The sequence below is a fragment of the Ambystoma mexicanum genome, chromosome 9 (assembly GCF_040938575.1).
Source record: "Ambystoma mexicanum isolate Mex_15411 chromosome 9, UKY_AmexF1_1, whole genome shotgun sequence".
In the NCBI taxonomy this organism is placed as follows: Eukaryota; Metazoa; Chordata; class Amphibia; order Caudata; family Ambystomatidae; genus Ambystoma; species Ambystoma mexicanum.
In genome coordinates this window covers 465,187,278-465,202,492 of record NC_090931.1, presented here as the reverse complement: position 1 = coordinate 465,202,492, position 15,215 = coordinate 465,187,278, and the positions used below count along the sequence as shown (strand labels likewise).

Below are 15,215 nucleotides of genomic sequence, written 5' to 3'. Positions count from 1 at the left end.
TCTCCCTGACTCACAACCTCACTCTTTCGCTGTCTCTCTCTCTTACACACACACACACACTCTTTCTCTCCCTTTCCCACCCCCCCCCCCCCATCAGCCTCAATGTACTCATAGTAATTTGAGCACTGGGTGAATTGCCTTATGTGGCATAGGTGTCAATCCGACGGATTCGGGTGTGCGCGCCATTTAAGAGTATGGATTTTACAACACGTGACATACAAATGCATGTGCACACGCGTTTCCTCTGCATCTTAAATGTGCGGCATTGATGTTCATCGATTTTAATGACACAGGCCCTGCGTAGAGCGGACGTGGTGCACATTGCGATGGTACTCATTTCAGCGACAGCCGAAATATGAGAGGTTGAGCACACTTTTGATTGAAAACTGTAACCTACCGGTTAAACGCAGATCTGCATAGCAGGCACTCAGCACGCTGAGCTAGCTGCCATTTTCCAGATAGCTTTTTAAAACATAAAAAGACACCCGGGAGAGCTCCAAAGCAAAGAATCTCATTTAGTACCACGGTCAAACGAGGGGTAGGTGCAAACAGTTGCACATGACAAGGATCGACAGTAACAAATACCACTATTACGTAAATCACTGCTACCAGAAGTGGAAATGGAGGAAGAACCCTGCAGGGCACTATGGTGCCAGTAGAGACTGGAGGAAAGCAGTGCGAGGGAGAGAGAAGTGAGAAAGCGAGAGCGCTAAACCCAACACCGCGAACAAATTCACACATTGCATTTTGTGGGGAACTATGCAACACGTTTCTAAAACAATTCTATTCAGACAACTTTTAAATGCACTGAAAGGTGCCCAGCGTCTGCACAACATTGAAAAAGTTGAGAGCTCATATAGGCTTTATCAAGACCTGTGGCATGCAGATCCCTGCAGCATTTACATGAACCCACCGAGCTGCCATGGTTGTAACTGAGAAGTCACTCAGAGATCAAGCACTGAAAGGGCATACAGGGAACGCCACCCATAGCCATTGCCACTCCTAATCAGTTATTGCGTGTCTTACATGGAGGACACCACTCACTCACAAGGTGCACAAAAAAAGGCTAAAATGAAAGTGGGCACCTCCCATCCTAGTTTAACGAATTGGACATGCCTGCGTCCGCCACCGTTTCCACCCCTTGTGATAAGTTGCGCCGAATTGGAAAACATTCTCTTGACTTTTCTTAACTCAAAGCAGACACTTCCGTACAAATTCAAGAACGGTGCCGTACGGACAGCACGCAGACACAATTTGTTTACTTTTTTTTTTAACCAAAGTTTATATGACTAATTCGGATGTGTGCGAGAGACGCACGATTAAATAAATCTAATGAGAAAGGGAAATGCCCCGTAAAATAACAATAACGGCATCCAGTTACCTGCCTTAGCCGCGGGGGAAGCCTGCGCCTAAGGAACCATGACGTGCCAGGTAGCGGGCCGGGCCTTGAGGCTCCCGCAAGGCCCCAAATTGCACCAATGCTACACGTACACGGCCCAACAGTCAGCAGTGCACTGAAAGACATGTAGGCCCTACACGTCTTTCAGTGCTGACTGTTGGGCCGTGTTACACGGTCGGCCCCAACAGTCACTCAGGGAGGTCGGGAGGGGGGGTGCTACTACTTACCACCAGCAAGCCGCAATGTCCGTCTCTGCTGGGCTGACGGCAGTCTTGTCGATGGGACCACCATCAGCTCACGGAAAGAATCGAAAACAAAAGACTCTGAAGGGTGAACTGTGCGCAGCCAGGCGCACGCACCGACCGTTCCTGCGCCATCACCTGCAGATACAGTAATGTCATTGGCTTTTTGCCAGCCAATGACATTACTGTATCTAAGCAGCAGGGAGGGAATCTTCTTTGGTGCACTGTTTGCGCACATATTATACTGGCGGGGCCACCACCCAAGCGCCCCGTCAGCCTCCTAATTAAACCACGCACTCTAATATAGTGAAATTCAGAGTAAAATGGGACGCGCCCCGCTGCGGTTGCCGGGCCTTAGTAGTTTTATAATTGGACACAATTTGCCACAGCGCCCCCGTGCTGTTGGCAAATGCAAAGAAGAAAGAATTTCTTCTGAATGATCTTTATGTTGCTTCTGCTTTCTGGGCAAAGTGAGTGGGGGGGTGGTGCCCTGCCGCCCTGTGACAGCAGCCGCCACTGCTAGAACCAATCACAAAGGAATCGCCACACTGATCAAAGACACTAACCTTGCAGGATCTCTAAGGGACCCCTGCCCCCCGGACATCTTCAAAGGAATCCACAATCACAGAACCACAGTGACACGCTTCCGGAACCTAATGAATTTATCACTCAAAAGAGGAATAGTAGTCTCCTCCTCCAAATCAGCATACATCAAACCACCGATATAAAAAAGGTCAGAAAGTGCAGAAGACCCAAGTAACTACAGACCGATAGCAAACCTGCCTTACCCAGCGAAGATCCTGGAGAACCAAGTCTACAAAATCCACCTTGAAACACATGGAATACTCTACCAATCACAAGATGGCTTCAGACTGATGAGAGGAACAGAATCAGCACTTATATCGATATGGGACGACCTGAAAATTAACACAGACGACACCAAATCGGCCCTCCTTCTATTGGACATTTCAGTGGCTTTTGACACAATCAGCCACGTAACACTAATAAAAAGATTATTGGAATGTGGCATGCAGGAATCTGCACTAAAGCAGATTACCTTATTTCTAACAAACCGAACCAAAAGAACCTACCTACCTAACACCGTTCACCTCAAACAGCAAAAATATATCCTGAAGAGTCCCACAGGGGTCCAGCCTCTCCCCTCTACTTTTCAACACCTACATGTGCCCACTGATGAAAATCATTCGATCCTATGGACTTACCGCCTACAACTACGCAGACGACACAACAAATTGTGAAAACAAAACAGCACACACAAACAAAATAACAAACCTCAACAACTGACTCACAGTCATATACAACTGGATGACAACGAACAACCCCAAACTGAAACCGGCAAAAACAGAAATAATGCTCTCGGCGGAGGGAACCCACAATTGGTCTGGCCAATCGGCATGGGAACGCAACCAGAGACTACCAATGTAGTAAACAACCTAGGAATCCTCATGGACAACGGACTATCAAAGGAACCACAAGCCAACGCAATCGCCAAAAAAATGCTTCTTCCTCCTACAACTACTCAGATCCCTGATACTCATAAGAATTAGCTACGCAAAGAGCCTCTACCAAGGAATGCCAGAAAGACTCACCAAGAAACCCTAAAGGGTGTAAAATACAGCAGCCAGGATCCTAATAAGACTGAAGATAAGAGACCACGTAACTCCAGCACTGAAAGCCCTACACTGGTTAACAGTAAAAAAGCTAATCAAATTCAAAGCACTCTGCATCGCCCACAAAGCATTGCACAGACAACGAGTGGAATTCCTACAAGACAAGATTAGCCAGTATCGCCCAGGAAGGGAACTTAGATGCAGCAACGACCTACAAATAGAGGCAAAACCCCACAAAAAAAAGGAAATTCATCGGAACAGCGTTCTCAATTCTAATTGCTAACACCTGGAACAACATGCCAAAAGTAATTAGAACCACAGAAGACCACATCACCTTCAGGAAACTGCTCAAAACCTGGCTATTCAGCAGACAATGACAACCTAGAAGGGACACCAGCAATAACAACACCGCAGACAAACAACTAGAGATGAGACAAGAGAGGCCAAAGAACTGCCAACAAGAACCTGGCTATATACCATCAAGCAGCATCCAAAGGGCCACTCCAGAGAGACCACAACGAACTGATCGACTTTACTAACCCTATTCCCTTCCTGCTCCTCCTACATAACTGACGCCGCTAAACAAGATCTGGGACTAGCCACACTCATAAAAAAACAGAGAACCATTAATATGCAGACATCCAGAGTGAACCACCCACATAGCCCAATACCATCTAAAATTCAACAACACACCAAGATGCCAGACTACCTTACGGCTACAACCACCTGTGACTCTGAATCCCTTATGGACACTAACCAGCACACACAGCCAACCCATCATAACCACACAACACTAACACCAACGCAAAACACTACCACACACCCGAGGCATGGAATCTTACCCATACGGTTACAATGCGCGAGGCCGCTCACAAGTGACCACATGCTAAACACTCATAGATGCCAGTTCCCCCTGGTTTTGAACCCATCCTCTCACCCTTTTCCCCACTAATCCCCCTACCCCACTTTTTTGCATATCCACGCGAGCGCCTGGAGACTGCCCTTGGGTGGCAGCGGTACGGAACAAATCAACTTCCCACTTCCCCCTCATCCCTCTGAGCCCTCTTTGTCCTCTCTCCAACCCCAGCTTTGCCAGCTTCTTCTTCCCACTTACCATTCCCCCTTATCCCTTCTTCCATCCCCTCTACACCATTCACTGCACAAGTTGTCTTGATTCACTATGGTTTCAACATCACCGACCTGTTGCCAATGTTTGGATTGATTTATGGACACTAACTTCAACTCTCATTCAGGACCTCCCCTGGATCTCGTACTCAGGTTGGCCCTGAATCATGCTGTGCCCATCTTCTGGATTCCTTGCCTACATTCTGCTCCTTGCAACATTACGTGTTTTACTGACCTCTGCAACTGTATTCGCTCTCCCCCGTTTCTCTGCTCATTTCATTGTTTCTCTGTTCTCGCCCTCTCTCCTCACGCCCTCCCTTACTTTTTTTTTCTATGCACTTATTCTATCAGAATTGTCCCTGGACCTAGTATGATAGCAACAATTGTTTGTCTCCTCCCCCATCTCATACTTGCCGCCCCCCCCCCTCCAGCACTATCTGAAATATCGTCAGGCCTAGTACGATAGTCGCTTGTTTTGTTCCACGCCCTCCTTTCTCCTCCCCTCTCCCTCACCTCCTGTAAATTCCCACTCTACCAGAAATCTCGTCAGGCCTAGTACGGTAGTCGCCTGTCTGTTTCCCATTTCCTTCCCATCTGTGTTTTAGCTCTTGAGCGATCTGAAATTTCGCCAGGCCGAGTACGATAGTTAATTTCACATTCTTTGTAAGAATGTCATTGTTTTGTTTTTTTCCCTTGTTCCCTCCCTTGCCTTGAAGCGCTTTGAAACACATTGTGTATAGGCACTATATAAATTAACTATCATATCATAACTGCAAATAACATAATGCCAGTAATGATACTATAAGAAAACATGCCTATAATGGCTCTGCCTCAGACTCCTGTTGGCTTTGCCTTTAAAAATGTCTTGTCACAACAAGAAAACATGTCCAGTCTAGATGCGTAATAATGCTGATCATGTTTGCTTTACCCTCGATGCCCAGTGAGAAAAGCCACGCCACAGTAAGAAATGGCTGGGCTGGACTGTCCTAAATGCCAGTCTAGACACATAATAACACTCACCATGCTTGCTTTGTCATAGAATCCCAGTAAAAGTCATGCCACAGCAAATGATGGCTACACTGGGTGCACCAAAATGCCAGATGAGTCACAGCCCCGTTTGATGCTGTGACAACCGGAGCGGTTGGTTTTTTTCCCCCTCCCCTCCCATACAGCCCAACAATTTGGACAGACTGATAGTTGGTGGGTTTTGAACTGGGGTTTTCTCTGCGCTTTTGCCCTTCTCTTTTTTGCTTTCCCGATGTGTCCTTAGTACCCTTTAGTAACGTCCCACCTCTTTGAATTGTTCTGCGTTGCCAGTTTCTAGTGTTAATTGGCTTCCCCTCTATCCCTTTCTCCACAATCTTTAGTGGTTACAGAAACCTCGAGCGGGAGACACTGACTACATAAATGTAGCCCCCTGTCGGAGAATACAGGGAGCATGCATTTATGGTCTCTATCCCTGAACCACCTGACTTGTAGTTTATACGGCGAGGAGAAAACAACATCTTGTTGGAAAATGGGAAATAACCGTAAGGTAAATCATGATCAGTTGCTCTTGGAGCATGGGCTATGTGATAAATGGGTATAACAAGGCAACTATATCAAGTGAAAGAAACCAGTCTTTGAAAATAGGATAATAGCTAACGCACACCAATTTGAATTCCCTTTTAAGAATTGTTCTTTTCTATCTGTAATGTATATGTCCTGATGAGGTGCACCAGACGGATATTGTATAGACTGCGCTGGATAACCGAAACTCGAGTCGACAACACCTTAGTGCCTACTGCCCCCAGAGTTGGCTCTAACTTGGGTTTAGATATACAAAATGCGGGAATTGATATGTGTTTATGAGCAACCACATTGGAACACTTACTCAGTATTTTACCTTTAAAAACATTGTGAACTTGGTACTTTTTGAGTAACCAAGACATTTACCCAATAGATGGGACGTTCTGAGTGATAGAACAAAAATATCAGGATTGCGTTTCTTGCACAAGTACGAGTGATGTTTTTCTAAATGTATGGGGATGAATGAGTATATGAGGATTGAGTTGTGATGTGAGCTTTTTTGTTGTTGGTGTGACAAAATGAGTATGTTGACAATTGGTTTTTAATAGATGTGTCATTTATATTATTGATATGCTATTTTTGTAAATATTTTTCTAGAATATGATTAAATAAACAAATCAAATGATTTTTGACATGCTGTCTTGTGTCCACAATATAGATCTTCCAAACAAGGTTGTTTTTTGGAAGGAATTATGCGGCATTGTTATACATGAATTGTATTAAGTAATATTAGGAGGATGTGCACTTATCTGAGGATATTTGCAGTTTTGTTTTGGCCAAAATGCCAGTGCAGCAAGCACATAGCAGCCTTAGTAAAAAATAAATAAATACAATTTTTAAAAAAGGAGCCTTCCCCAGGTGAGGATTCATCAATGCAGGCCGTGGTGGTGAACAGCCAGGATCGCTGAGGAACTTCGGCAGAGGCGGGTGTGGGGCCTTCGTCTCCGCGGTGTCGGAGGTGTGGGGGCACTGCACCCGTGGCCAGTGCAGGCCAAGTTGAGAGACACGCTCGCAGACCGCGAGAAAGAAGAACCACTCAGGGACACCCAGGGCGGCCGAGGATCCTATGCAGCTGCGAAGCAGGATGGCAGAAAGCAGCCACTGTCGGGCAGCGGAGGGGCCCATCAGGAAGGAGCTGCCTGCGATATTGGAGGCCCACCGGGGCTGGATTTGTGCAGCAGTTGCTCCCCTGCTGGCGAGCACCAGCAGGAAAACCGAGGCAGGACCGAGCCGCCCCTGCGCCGGCAAAGCAGCATCTCAGCGAGATCAGGAGGATCCGGCGGGGCCATACCCGTAGCCCACTGCTGAGAGCTCCGGAGCGGAGAAGAGCACCCGGACCCTGAGCAACTCAACTTCCCCTTGCCCCCCCCCTTGGGGGGAGAACCATCAGTAGTCAGCATGTGCACTGGCCCAAAGAAAGGGAGAGGCTGGCCAGTGCTCAGCAGGCAGAGATCACCAGCTTTGAGCCGAGTGACGTTGAGGAGTGAGGCAGCATGGCGGGGGGCTCCTGCTCAAGCTTTGACGCTGGCACCTTGCAGCGTAGACATGGGGAGGCCCTGTAGTGTTATTCAGGGGCGGCTGGAGGCCCATTTGAGGTAAATTTGGGATTTTGGAACTGCATATAGTTCCACAGCCAGAGCACCCCCATCCAGAAGCACAGCAAGTGAGACAAGGGAGCAAGAGGCGCACCACGCATAGGAGACAGTGACCAATGGGGCTCTGGCCTCCCAGGCCAGTCCTGAGGCAAATAAAGGGCTAAAGATCTACATATGTGGTGGGCAAGGAAGAATAAGGGAGAGACTATTTGGTCGGGCTCAGGGTACAGTGATCCTGGCACCCAGGCCAGGAGGAGGACATATAGCGGTTCAACTGCGCACAGTTGGAGGGGAGTTCCAGCCCCCCTGAACAGTCAATGGCGAACCCACAAAGCGGTGGAGGGAGGGGGTGCCTGCGCCCTGAAAAAATGGCCAGAAGAGGTCAGAAGGATGCAAAACAATATCTGGGAGAAGAGGAGGGGGCAGGGCTCCCTCCATCAGACCTGCCTACGCACTGTCTCCAAAAACAAGGGGAAGGACATGCAAGCTGCCCCCAAGTCTGAAGAAACCATAGGAGGGCAATCTGCAGAGACTCTGGCGCAGAGACAGCGATGTACCGGCTAGGGGAGATCAGGGGCCCGGGGCAGGAGAGGATCTGGGGGCACAGGCAGGCACTGCAAAAGATTAAGTGGTCACCCAGGAGGTCCTTTGCCAATGCTTTCAGGATTTTGGGGACAAGATAGCAAATACCATACAGTCGCACTTGAGCATGATGCGAGCGGGACTGTCCCAATCGTTGCAAGAGGTGAAGGGGGAACATAACGAAACTAGAGGAGCTGGAGACAGTACACATCTGCAATCATTAGCCTACGCAAGTATTATCAGGGCAGTTTCTAGTCCATTTGGTGCCCAGGGCGAAACACTACAAAGAGTCCCCCCCCACACTGTGCACCAATCCTAAACTACACTGTTAAGTAACTCCTACCCAAGGTCAATAGATCACTGCTAAACAAATGAAATCTGTTTTATTACATCATGATTCAAGAACTTTCCAGTAATTCCTCAGACAAAGCAGAGTACACAAACAGTATATACTTTTCAAGTTTTGTGTCAATTTGTTGTCTATGTTTAGGGCACTCTCCTGGACTTTGCTGCTGTGAAAGCATTTATTGCTGCTGCATAATCAATATTTTCAACAAGTTCACCCTCAATTGAAAGTATTGCAAGGGCGGATGGCCTTTCCTCAGCCATCGTGGAGCGCAAGTACGTCTTTATCAGTTTCAATTTACTAAAGCTCCCCTCACCACTTGCCGCTGTAATTGGTATTATTAGTAAGAGCCTCATGGCAACCCACACATTTGGAAACAACCAATGTGATTGAATGTGCTGCAAAACTTCAAGGGGCATAATTAGCGCCTCGATGCCCAAGGGCTGCAGTGCGCTCTAAAAATCTAAAATAAATAAATAATAGCACTCTTCTGAAGTGATGGCTGGCTATGTCTCAGTTCCTCAGCCAAGTGTGAACCATCTATATCAGATTATGGTGCACTATCACCACCCTTTGCTAACAATTGCGGAAGGTGCTTGCACAGTTGTATCAGTTCTTTTTTTTTTCAGGCAAGAGCTTTATCTTGTACATGAAACCCCAGCTTGTATTGTGCGCAGACAACTGGGAAAAGCGCCTTTCAAGATAAGTAGTTATGGCGTCAATCAGGGTATAAAATACGGTTACTTTAAAAAGTTCTTATTCATTCTCAGGGGTCTCGTGCTAAGTTTTTCCTATGCCGTTTAGTTGTTTTAAAGGTAGGATCAACATCTAAAAGTAAAGCTCTCTCTTTTGCTGTTACAGCAGACTCAAAACCAACACTCCTATTGACAAAGGCAGTGCAGTTCTTAAGCACGTCATTTCAGGCCGGCAAATCAATTTGTTTGGACTGCATGGATTTGCTTAAAATCTTCACCTGAAATAGAAGGTCATACCTCACAACCAAAGTACAAAAAAAAAACTGAAATCTTCCAAGTGTAAAGCAAGGGACTTAGCCTCCGAGGACAATGTTGGGTCATTGACTTTTTCTTCAATGCTCACGAGCGCTGTGTGTATCTCAACAAATTGATACCGCACAGCTCTCAAGCTTTCAATTCTATATTCCCATCATGTTTCACAGACCTTTTTCAAGGAAAGATATTTTACATGCTCACTGAAAATGCTCCAGCATTTGGTTGAACCTGCAAAACAAATTATATAGAGTCTCTGAAGTACACCAAAAAGAGGAACAGATTTCACAACGGATTCGGAAGCATCGCCAAACACCAAATTTACACTGTGGCAGCCACGTGGGTTAAAAAATGCACGGGGGTATTCCTCGAGAACTCGCGCTTGGACTCCTTTGTTTATCCCAATCATGTTTGCACCATTATACTCCAGACCACAGCAGTTGTCCACCTTTAGACCACATTCTGACATTTCAAAATACAGAATGTTTGCAAGTCCTTCACCAGATGTGTCGTCGGTGGGGAGAAAGCCTGTTCATAGAAATGGCTTTGCTGTAAGATCCACAATTCTTACAGTGCAAGACAGTTGCTCAGTGTGGCTGATATTTGGAGTACAATCCAAAATAACAAATATTTTGCAGCCTTCACTCTTTGTAAATTTGCATTCTTTACTTGAGACCCTGTTAAACTAACTAGCTCATTCTGAATGACATTTACACAATAGTGACTGTGGATCTCTTGTGAGGTCACTCGATGCAAATGAACCATTGTTATCAGAACACATTTCCCTAGTAGTACAAGGCATAAGAAATGTCCATTGTTTGGAGTAACTAGTTTGAAGAGCCACAAAATGCAAAATTCTCATCTTTGCACAGCCTACGTTTTCGAATTCTGGCCAGAACCTTTCTGCCCATCAATGCCCTGCCAATGAAAGGAGTACCATTTTGTTGTTCTAAACAATGAAATAAAGATATACCAGCAAAACTCAAACTTGGATCTTGTCAGCGGGACCGAGCAAAAGAAAACAAACCGTCTCATCAAATATATTCCTGTAAGTTTATGGGGAACTTTACCATTGGCCCACGTGTACACAGCACAGGTTCACCCTGTTTTGCGAAATCCTAGCTGCACCACTGCAGCCAACTCAGTAAGAGAAAGGTCTCCTGCCAGGACGAAGAACAATTAGCATCAGGATTAAACTTCAATGGAACTATGAAAAGAAGTGTAATGAGTTCCAAATGTTCCTGCCCCTGAATCCTAACTCTAAACAAATGAAGTTCTCCGTACAGCAGAAAACAGTACCAAGTTTCAAATCTGTCCAATTAAAATCAACAAAGAAAAAAAGGTTGCGGCTGAAAGTGCCCAGAACAGCAGCAACTTCCAATATACGCTCCCACTTTAACTGAGAAATGTTTCTGCCGTTTAGACTTTTTTGGGGACAGAACAGAGTGAAGCTACATTCTGCCATTTACCCTTTCAGACGTGGGACACATTCTAAAGGGGAAGCAGGAACACAGCAAAGCGATTCAACTCATGCACTCGATCCAACCGAAACAGGTGTCTAGACGTTGGGGAAAAAAAAAAAAAAAATCTGTGCTAAAATATTCCAATTTACCCGTTCTTGTCCAGAACCCACTCCGAACTAGGCGAACTACTGTTCGAGCACCAGCCAAACACTATGTACACGTACACAGTTTAAAGGAACATTTTCTAAAATGTCAACAGAAGCATCAGGCTGTACCTACCTTCTTTCTGAGTAGTTCTGCACGTTAAGCAAGTACTAAGCGACAGCCAGTCAGCAGCTGCTGCTACTGCGCTGCGGCTACTCTCCCCACGGCAAACGTGCCCCACACTCAGGGAAATGTCGCCCCTGAAGGGACCAGGGCAGTTGCATACATGCCAACCCTCCCGATTTAGGCGGGAGACTCCCGACTTTTCTGTTAAAAATATTTCAATTGTTCACGTTCTACCACCTAAAATACTTCTAGCCCCAATGCATTCCCATCATTCCAACTCCCGATTTCTATAATGAAATCGCTGCTCCCAGGTGCGTCTGAATGTTGGCATGTATGCAATTGCGCCTCCAGGGGCAATTGCAACCCGGCAGCCGGCGCACTTTGTCCGGGTCAAGAAACACGCCTGATTATTATACATGTAGTCACTTACACCAGAGCAGGGTCTGTGTAGTAGATGCACAGCAGTTACTGCGTCTACGAGCATTCCAGAGACTGAACCGTACCGTAAATGAGCTTCGGCGCAGCTGCTGTGTCTACTATACCAACAATAACAGGCTGCCTTGTGTAATTTCAAAACCATATGTTTGGAAAGTCACGTACTTGCAATTTTTAATTTCAACATGTGACAAATACAAACAATACAACGAATTACAGCTTCAACGTGCGATTCCAAAGGTTGCAAAACGGCTTCTCTTAACAATATAACAAAGGTGTGAGAACGACCAAGTTAATGGATGCTAAAAGAAATGCATTTAAATTCACTACACGAGCTGGATCACATGCACTCACCTGATGCTGCCTGGAATCAGGAAATGATCGTTTCGTAAAGGGTAATGTCTAGTTTCCATTCGTGTAACGGACCACAGCAACCCTCCGCCTCCGCTTTATCACGTGGGCTGCTCTGCGTCACGTGTTCTGCAACGTTCACTTCGTTATCTTTTTCTGCACGAGCGGGAAGGCAAGGCATTGCATTAGAGGACTCAGCGGGAGAGATGCCTCCTTTACAAAGCACATTTCTTATAGTTGATTATTTGGTGTTTGAAACTTTATGATAAATTATTCCATGTTAATTGTTAATTTAATGCAGAGCGGCAATATTCGGGAGAGGGTTTTCTGTGTATTTTGGGGGTTTGTAATGTGCATCAGGGTAAGACTTCCTTAAAGTCAGTGGAGTCATTTTGCTGAAAATGTTGGGAGGGGGCATGACAGCTGAAGAAAAGGTGCCCCAGCCAAATGAATGGGGACAAAATGGTGTGCCATGAAAGTTAGGAGGACAAACACCCCTTTCCCCCCCTAAAATTACGGCCATGCTTAAAGTACAGGTGGATTCAGTTCTTTTGGGGGTTTTCTCATGCAGATGGGCAATTTGCCTGGGGGGAGATGTGTTTTATGGCGTGGGGCTGGGCACAGTGCTTCCACCGTTCGTAATGGGACTTCCACTGTACCAGTGAACAGTACAGCGAGTAGTTGGTTATCCTCTGAGCTGGAGAGGGGTGGGGAGTTGGAGGATTTGTTATGTGCAGCAGATTGGGATATATATGTGTAGCAGATGGGATATGTGTTTTATGCAGACACATTTGGGTACGAATTTCCAGCATAACAGTTGTTTTTTCTCCTGCATGGGGGGGCGATTTGGCATTCCCGGGGAGGGGGTTGCTCATTTGCCCCTTTGTAATGGGTAGCAACTAGTTCCCATCCAAGAAATGGACCATAGCAACGGCCGCCCACTCTTCTTCACGTGACTTTCTACATTATCATGTGCTTTTTCCAGAGCAATGAAGCGTTCCGGAGCATTTTCAGTGAGCGCTGAGCAGGAAGGCTGTGGCTGCTGGTGCAAGTGGGCATTTTCCTCGGATACCGGGAACGTTTCTACATAAACCCTGGAGCGTCCAACTTCGTCTTGTCCCTCGTCATTTTTCTGAGAGGGAACCGACACGGCACTGGCTGCAAGGCTGCAAGAGCAGCAGCAACCTGTATACTCATGTCTGGCTGAGAATACAATTTGCATTTTCTTCGGGATACCGTGAACGTTCCTGCAAGACACCTGGTTGAGTCGGGAAACTGAAAATTACATTTACTTAAAAAAAACATGTTCAGCTTGTGTCTGGAGGGAGGGATAGGGTCCAGTGGTGTGGGTCTGGAGGGATAGGGACACAGTGGTGTGGGTCTGGAGGGATAGGGACACTGGTGTGGGTCTGGAGGGAGGGTTGGGGTACAGTAGTGTGGGTCTGGAGGGAGGGATAGGGACACACTGGTGTGGTCTGGAGGGAGGGTTGGCGTACAGTGGTGTGGGTCTGGAGGGAGGGAGAGGCACACAGTGGTGTGCGTCTAGAGGGAGGGATAGGAACACAGTGGTGTGCGTCTAGAGGGAGGGTTGGGGTACAGAGGTGTGGGTCTGGAAGGAGGGATGGGGCACATTGGTGTGGGTTTGATGGGAGGGATGGGGACACAGTGGTGTGGGTCTAGAGTGAGGGATAGGACACTGGTGTGGGTCTAGAGGGAGGGATAGGGACAAAGAGGTTTGGGTCTGGAGGGATGGTTGGAGTACAGTGGTGTGTGTCTGGAGCGAGGCATAGGGAGACAGTGGTGTGCGTCTAGAGAAAGGGATAGGGCCACAGTGGTGTGGGTCTGGAGGGAGGGATAGGGACATAGTGGTGTGGGTCTGGAGGGAGGGATAGGGACACAGTGCTGTTGGTCCAGAAGGAGGGTTGGGGACACAGTGGTGTGGGTCCGGAGGAGGGATAGGGAACAGTGGTGTTGGTCTGGAGGGAGGGATAGGGACACTGGTGTGGGTCTGGAGGGAGGGATAGTGTACAGTGGTGTGGGTCTGGGGGGAGGGATAGGGACACAGTGGTGTGCATCTAGAGGGAGGGATAGGTACACAGTGGTGTGGGTCTGGACGGAGGAATAGGGACACTGGTGTGGGTCTGGAGGGAGGGCTAGGGTGCAGTGGTGTAGGTCTGGAGGGAGGAATAGGAACACAGTGGTGTGGGTCAGGAGGGATGGATAGGGTGCAGTGGTGTAGGTCTGGAGGCAGGAATAGGAACACAGTGGTGTTGGTCAGGAGGGAGGGATAGGGTTTAGTGGTGTGGGTCGGGAGGGATGGGGACACATTTGTGTGGGTTTGATGGAAGGGATGGGTACACAGTGGTGTGGGTCTGGAGGAAGGGATAGGGTACAGTGGTGTGTGTCTGGGGGGAGGGAGGGATAGGGACACTGTCGTGGGTCTGGAGGGAGGGATAGGGTGCAGTGGTGTAGGTCTGGAGGGAGGCATATGGACACAGTGGTGTGGATCTGGATTTGATATGGCATTTATAACGCTCCTATACACAAGTGTTTCAAGGCGCGACGAGGCCAGGGAGGGAAAACAGGGAAGACACAACGATCCTACTAGGCCAGGTGACATTGAGATCGCGCAAGTGAAGGGGAGGGGGAAGGGGAAGAAAGTGCAGCAGGAAAGGGCAGGGGGCAGTGCAGTAGATAGGATAACAGTGAAATAAATAGAGACCATAAATAAAAGTGCGGACAGCTGGTGGCAAGTGCAAGGGTAAATGCAGACCTCAGGGGTCAAGTGCTAGTAGGGGCTACAAGGATACAGAAACAATCCCAGAGTGCATGGAGTTGCCAGGGGGGCAGTGCAGTGTGCAACTGGTGGGGAGGAGACCTGGGCCCTGGAGGGAGGGATAGGGACATAGTGTTGTGGGTCTGGAGGGATGGATAGGGACACAGTGGTGTGGGTCTGGAGGGAGGATTGGGGCACATTGGTGTGGGTGTGGAGGCAGGGTTGAGGCACATTGCTGTGGGTGTGTTGGGAGGGTTGGAGCATTTTGGTGTGGGTCTGGAGGAAGTTATAGGGACACAGTGGTGTGGGTCTGGAGGGAGGGATAGGGACACAGTGGTGTGGGTTTGGAGTTATTAGGGGCACAGTGGTGTGCGTCTGGAGGGAGGGTTGGGGACACAGTGGTGTGGGTCTGAGGGAGAGATGG

At 47.7% G+C, this 15,215-nt stretch overlaps 1 protein-coding gene across 5 annotated transcripts in view; it reads right to left on the bottom strand.

Annotated features, from left to right (window-relative positions):
- PGAP4 (post-GPI attachment to proteins GalNAc transferase 4) overlaps positions 1–12,127 on the bottom strand; it is a 206,588-nt gene extending 194,461 nt beyond the window's left edge. For 2 of the 5 annotated variants that reach the window (XM_069614999.1, XM_069615001.1), the window contains exon 1: positions 12,019–12,127. The gene's annotated coding sequence lies outside the window, so the exon portion shown is untranslated. Of the gene's footprint in view, positions 1–11,238; positions 11,407–12,018 lie in introns of those variants that run through there. The other 3 variants (XM_069615000.1, XM_069615003.1, XM_069615002.1) reach the window with 2 other exon arrangements.
- Between the last annotated feature and the right edge of the window lie 3,088 nt (positions 12,128–15,215).